Raw genomic sequence first — 7749 nt, forward strand, 5'->3', positions numbered from 1 at the left:
AGTTCAACCACAAACAGACTATATTAAATAATGAATCAGCCCTTGAATACATGCAACTCTGCGATGTTTTAACTATAAATAAATTCATTCCTTTGAAACTCTCAGACATTTCAGTATGTAAAGTGACTGAGAGAGCTGAACATGACAAACCTCATACTGTACATATTACACTGTATGCATTACATATATCAAGCTTAAATTGATGTGTTTGTCATAGAAACTCCTTTCTTTGCCACTCTGTGTTGGAGCCAGCTTTTGTGGCCTGCATGTGTTTTTTGTCTCAGCGTCTGGCAGCGGCAGCATTAAACAAGCCGGTGACTTGAGTCTCACGCTTCAGGCCAAGATATGGTTTTCCTCTGGACCGTTCTCCTGCTCCTCTTTTTGCCTTGTTTATTTCGTTGCAAAATTATTCCTCCATGTTTCCCCCTCTTTTTTTTCTTTGCTTGTTTACAATCACGTGGGATGAAAATCACAGACTCAGGAAGATGCAGCCAGGAACAAGCTCTGTTCTCTACTTTTCTTTGTCCCTTCCTTCCTTTTTTTCTCCTCAGCGAGATGCAGGCAGTCGACATGCATGGGGTTTCCAAACTAGCGTCTGTGTTTGGGGGGGGGGGTCCCTGGAGAGTAACCCCGCCATAATAGCCGGGTGGAGTGGGCTGGCCAGCGCATGGAAAGGAAAATGAATAGCGTGCTATGGGGCTTTCCAAAACTTAACTCCTTACAAGGCCTTTGTGCACTATTGTGCAGAATTTGCTCACATTTGCCCCAGCGTACAAACCATCTCGCATGTCTTAGGATGAAAGTTGAAACATATTTTGTGGCCAAACGGCCTTTCTCTGGAGACAAATAGCAGTCTGGTTTGTAACTTTGTAAATTTGAGGAGGAGAAGTTGTTTAAACTTTGGCTGTTTGTTTTATTACTGCATGCTTGTTTCAGTCCCTCATGTGACTCTCTACTGTGTTTCACGATTCGTTCTCTCCATATGTCCTATTTTCTCAGCTAAGACAAGTGAATATCCCCAACAGATATCGTGTGGCTCGATGGGTGTCCCTGTGGTTTTGCTGCAAAATTGTGTTCCTATGCATGCGTGTCACACTTTGTTGCAGGTTCTGGTGCAGAAGAGAAGACCGCAGAGCAGCTTTAAATCTTATCGGGAATCTGATGAATTGAAGCACCAGTGACAGTTGAACTTCCTCTGCTCGGGCTGGACTCTGCTCCCTAACCTTGGAAACGAACTGCCACGTGCTCCGGAGAGGAGGCATCAGACAATCGGTTGATGGAGTGCAGACAGCAAGAGAACAAGAAAGAACCCCCACATTTCTGCCCCTCACCCAACGCCCCTCCCATTTGACTGATTATGAGTGTATTTCAAAGGAAAGGGAGTGAGTCAAAAGACCCACAGCGAGAGGAAACAGCCAAGCCTCAGAAAGCATTGAAGCGCAACAACTGACTGACTCAGAGTGATACACAAACAGCAACCGACTCCTCCACTGGTGACCGCATTCTTTAATCGCCGAAAGGCATACACAGACTGTACACAAACACGACAGAAGCAGGCTGCACACTTGGAAAGCATGCTCTGTGCAAACATGGGAAGAGGCCGTTCTTCTTTTGTCACGGTCATGCAAACCTACAGGGAGGCAGAAATAACAGACACCAGCCCTATCTTTACTCACACGTAGAGCTCCATTGTCCTCTCTGTCTGGCTAATTCACTCATATCTCCACGATGGTACATTGTGTGTCATAAAGACACCTACCGATTGAACTCAATCACCCTGCTGAGTTTTTACACAATGCCTGAGGAAAGCTGAGAGCGAGCATGTAAGGGGAAGTGACAAATGTGAGAGGACGAAATGAAAGCGCTCTATAAAGAACGCTAAAGGGAAAGAAAAAGGCTGCAGACAGACGGGGATATCTTGAGTCAGTTACAGGTGTAACCTTTCTTTTAGTTTAATGTGGACATCAAGAAATGAAAACTTTCATTGCTTTGACCTTGACGTCTGAAACGCAAGAAACAAACGATGTACTGAACCTCTACTGAGATAATGGCAAGCTGCTCGTGCTTTACCGAGGATTTTCTAAACACTCTAATTTTCTCTTTTTCCCAGCCTGATCAAACAGAACTATCTGTGTCTATCCTTGACTGAGGCCCACACCAAAGCAGCAACACTGGCTCATGCAGATTAGTAATCTGTCAGTACTCGGTGGGAACCTGAAACACTGAAACCAGCCACATCAAGAATAGCTTCACTCACAGGATATGATGGCATTCCAGAAATCCTGTTTCTTCCTCCTCCCTTCAGATTTTGAAGAGAAAGAAGAAAAGAAAAAAGAAAACATTTATCAAACTGAACCCATTAGTTATGTTGCCTAATGAGCACTTTGCAGAATGAAATATGAGCGTTGTTAATACTTTTCCAGCAGAGAAAAAGAAAAACAAGGTGGTTTGACTCAGTGGAATGACAAATATCTAATGACAAGATGGTCGTTGCTTAAATCAACATAAAGCCTTTATGAATGTTACACTATTTTGTGGCTTGTCCTTAACCAGCTTTGTATATAAATAACACTCATTTATGAGTTAGTTATTTAGCATAAGATGAGAAGAGAAATGAAGATGGTAGTATTGTGTTTTCTTCAATACAATTGATCAATGACATCAATCTATTAAAGATGTTTGGAAGCTTGTTATCAAGCTAAATAACGAGCTGCATTCAAGGTCAAATTCATGGACTTTGATTTGGTTTAAAAGCATCAAGTAATGGGTTTGGGCTCGGACAGTGTTGCAACTGGAAGCACTTTGTTTCTTTAGAAGTTCAACTTTAAAGCGACTTACTGAAGATCAAACTAAGAGTGTCTCTGGTGAAACGTGTTGTATCTCCACTGACACGGTCTGCCCACATAGTGAAATGTTTTGTAACCGTGTTTGTTGAGGAGCCAGAAACCGACCAATCAGTTTATCCACTGACTTAATTTGAACCTAATTAGTATTTTCATGTCCATTTGTTGTCTGCCCAGCAGCTAATGTCCGCAGTGATAACATCGCCGAGCGCTGCCTGCTCGTCTGCCCATGTTTACAGATGTGGGTCCGAGGCAGGCGCCTTTCCTGGACGCACCCACAGGACCCAGCTGCAGGGTGGTTGGAGTAGATCTGATGGATACCACAAGGAGAACTCTCACTCTCACTGTGTGATCTACAAAACACTAATCAAGATGGTTCTTTATCTAAATCAGTAGGCTGCAGCCGACTATGAGGGGAGGAAAGTTACACCCAAGACAGGTCATCACAGAAAACAGGAAAACATAGACGGACAACAACGCACACACGCACACACAAGGGAAGGTACACGCTAGACAGGTAATTTATGAAACTTTAAATGATCTCATTGTTGCTGTACGATGAGCTCTTCAATCTTTATAAAGAACATCCTCCTCAATGGAAGCTTTCACTATGCAAACTAAACTCGCTTGGAGACTGACTCCAACTAGGAACGTCTCATAGCCACTGAAAGTTTTCCACCTAATGTAACGCAATACAAGTTCATATCGAGATGTCTCTTTGATCAACATGACAAACATTTAACTTTGTGAGTCTTCTCTAACGGGCTCCACCAAAAACACACGTGACTCTTCTTCCACCAAGAAAGTGTCCAAACATGAGCAGCATATCGTGTTTCATGAAGGAGGAGACACAAAGTAAACAGTGGACATTTGGAAATTCACGCTCTTGCAAACTGCACAACAACACATGCGAGCTGGAGTAACAATGTTTTTCTTGCTGATTTAGCTTCGCGTACACACCGTTCCACACCAACATGGAATCAGACTTTAGGAGCCATAATATCCGACACCAATGATAGATGAATAGCGATGTACATAGAGGAAGCTGAGAACTTTTTGATGAAATATTTTTTAAGGAAGTAAGGCCCAATATAAATATTGAATGTGTCTTAGTGAGCTGCGGTCTGTGTTATAGTTTCCCTTTTCTTTAAAACTGTGATCAATGACCCTCAAGTCGTTGCATTGTCAGCCAAACTTTAACTTATACTTACTACTAATGCATGAAAACAGTTTATTTTAAACTCAACAAGCCTGTCAAACCAGGGGTCACCTCACATCTATTATCACACCAGGTGGTAGTCAAACCAATTCAGCCTCCATTAACCATGACCACGCCAGACTGCCCAAACAATAACCCTCCTCCAACTACCTTCACACCCAAGGTCAGTGGGAAGCGGGCAGGCTGCAGCTGTGATCGCCGCTTTCTCACTTCTGCAATTGTTTTTAGTAACGACTGATTCCAGTTTGATTGCAGCTCAAATGTCCTGACTCAACCTCGTCTGCTTTGGTCACTCACGTAGCGTAGCTGTGGCTGGAAAGCAAACATCACCAATTCAAACTGACAGGCCAGTGGCCTCTCAGGCCCTGGAGCCAGTTTCGAAATCAAGACTGTGACACAAATCTGTTGACTTTGTTGTAATTTTCTTTTTTTCCTATTTTCTTTGTTGGGTAAATGGGAATTGGCTGTGTGAAGTCCAACAAGACACCAAGCTGTTACGTGAAGGTCCGTCTGTAGTGAACATGAAAGAGATTTCTTTATATTACATTTACTTAAATATTTAGCTCTTTCCATCGATAGCTGGTGATTACTTTATGGAGAGTTCCAGGATATTTCCTCATGATGGAAAACAGTCACGCTGGACAAGTTGACCCAGATGTAGCTGGTGTGATGGATGAATAAGGACCAGCCACTGCAAAAACATGTCTATTTCAGTCCTCCATTGTTTGGCACTCAGTCATCACCGTTCATGTAGCAAGTCAACAGTCAGTCTCCTGTGTGAACTACCCTTTTGCTATAGAGAAAAAACAGGAGGGAGCATATGTTTCCTCTGGCTCAGCACGTGTCCTTCCACTGAGTAAAAGTCCCTTCTCTCACTTTTATCCGTCTCACACGCTATAAAACACATACGCTCTGTTGCATCACATGCCAAATGCAGTGAGGTGAGGCACCACAGTTCCATCGGAATCACATTTAATTCTATCAATATTGTATTTCATTCTGTGTGGAGTAAATGTAAAGAATTTCCCTCTGGTATTAATAAAGCGTGTAATAACATCTCTTCACCATATTTCAAAGGGAAATGTGCAAATTCATCTATTTTTATATGAAGTCAAATGGAAAAAATAATCTATAACGTTCAAAACATTGGTTGAATATAACAATTGAATGTATTTGTATTATATATTTTATTCATTCCTTGACGACAGGTGAGCCTCTGCTCCCCCCGTCTCTCCTGACTGCGTGTCATTAGCCGAATGGGAAATGTTTGGATGACATAGCAACTCATTTACAAACCGGACCAAATGCTTGGCAGCAGATGCATTGTCAAAGTCTGCTGACAGTCTGTGACCCTTTGGCACTTCTTTTCTCTTGCAATCGGCGACCTGGCACCATCCGCCCGTTGAGAAACACTTGATTTCGAATGAGTTTCGGTGAATACGAGGAACATCAACACTAAACAATGCTGCCATCTGCTTCCCATAAACTGAGAAACGATTTATGGGCAGTGTTGCAAACTGATGTCGGGGTTTTCAGGGGTTATCTGTGTCAAGTCAACCTTACAAGTGGCTCAGGTGCTGCTATAAGCTGTCAGTCTCTGTTTCTTGTTTTCTGAGCAAATCGTAAGCACATCAACTAATGGTGCAGATGGAGAATCCCATTCAGAAGGCTTTGAGTGTTTATGGTTGTTTTGTTGTTGTCCTACTGTCTCTTATTGGCTGCTGGAGAGGACGAATTATTCAGCTAATGCTCAATTCACTTGCTCAACCCAATACATTCACTTTTTTGCTGTTTTTGGATTGACTGAAAACCCCCTTGTGAAATTTGAAGGCATAACAGGATTCCTCGGATGATTAATTCCTCCTCGAAAGAGGTGAGCAACCCCTCCATCAGCCTGAACCACGATGTGATTTAACACCAGCATTACGGGGGGGGGGGGGGGGGCAAGGCTTTGCTGTCACAGGGATTTCCACATACTCTTGGGTGGCTGGCGTATAACAAAACCAGTCATTACAGCGTATTATGAAGATGTAAATCACGCTGCGATGCAGGGGTGGAGCAGAGGGCCCAGCATTCACAGGAGCCATGGTGACATGAGTGTTGGGTTGCACTGTCTCCCTCAGTAAAGGAGAAGTAGTCAATCAGTGACATGTGACACTGCTGGCCACCTGTCTAACTAGGTGTTTGCCAACGCATGTATGCACTTTCAAGCGCACGTGTAGACACAGATAAACGCAGCTGCCGCAGATGGGAAGATTAATCTCCTCAAGCTTCGGCACAAAATGTGCCTTCACTATGCAGGGGGAGTTGTTCTCTGCATTTCCACGTCAAGGAAATAAAGGACGCAATGCCCACAAGAGAGTCCTAATAGTTTAAGCAGTATTTCATTCATATCATGACTGAATTCATATGTTTTTCTTAGCTATTCTATTGAATTCTGGTCTGCATTTAACAGTATAACTATGCTTCTAGACATTTGTTCTAACTGGTATAAAGGCTTCAAAATCTGAGACATAATAGGGATTGCAACACCATTATTGGCATCAAAACTGATATTAACATCTTTTCTCTTTAAAACACCTTATTTACTGTACTATTACCTAGTGGGAAAACAAGGAGAGTCCCTGTACAATGGAGCTTCTTTATCTGAACCTGCCCTGCAACATTTCTCTGTGGTTTGCACATTTCCCCTGAGCTTCAATGGGTTTTTGTTCAGGTTCTCCGGCATCAATCCAAAGACATGCGGCGTGTTGCAACCAGTTTAGCTCAGAACTGGTTGTGTGGGGTAATTGCATGTTCATCCTGTGATGGACAAATAACGTTTCCAGTGTAAAACTCCTGTGATATGTTTAGACTGAAACCAAACATGTATTGATGGTTGACTAGCACGCAAACATATAAATATCTATTTTTGTTTGAACTGTAGCATTTAAAATTAAACGTTTAAGGCTTTTCTGATATTTTGATTATTACTTGTAGTGCATTTTCTTAATGTTAAAAATCTCAGTAGGAGACTTAAAAGAGGCCTACCAAACAAACTATGTCTTATCCTTTATGCTTAATTCTTTTATCTTTAGGTGTCATTTATTTGCAAGGATTTTTCTTCCCTTGCTGTATATCAGTTCTTCCTGAAGCTTGCCCTTTTCTACACAGTCCTACAAAGGTCCACCAAGACATCAAACGCATCTCAGTATTTCAAAAGATCACACATAAATGTTCTTCTAAACTGTGCTGCAGACACGACCCCACTCAACTGCACATAAACACTTTGTTATCCCTTAAAAGGCTGATGAAATACTGATGTGATTATTTTTGACTTCCTCTGAAGGTCTCTGAGGAGAGTTCAAGTAATTTCTGCTGACAGAGTAAAGTAAAGTAGAGCGTGGCTTTTTCTGAAAACACGGCCAATGTTTTCTCACATGTAATCGAGGCAGAGCATTCTGGGGCGCTGTAAATTTGTCTAACGTGGCCTTTCCTGTCTCCCCCTCTCCAAAGTCTACCACAACTACAATGCTCCCTATTTATAGCGCTTTCACTTCAGATATTAATTCTCTCCCCCGCTTCGCCTGCCACTTCCTGCCAGAGCGGAAATGTGTATGAATGTGTGTGTGTGTGTACGTGTGTGTGTGTGTGTTTGCACCTTAATGACCTTTGGGATCAACAGACACCAAGACAACCGCTGATAGA

Source organism: Lipophrys pholis, assembly GCF_963383615.2.
Source record: "Lipophrys pholis genome assembly, chromosome: 15".
In the NCBI taxonomy this organism is placed as follows: Eukaryota; Metazoa; Chordata; class Actinopteri; order Blenniiformes; family Blenniidae; genus Lipophrys; species Lipophrys pholis.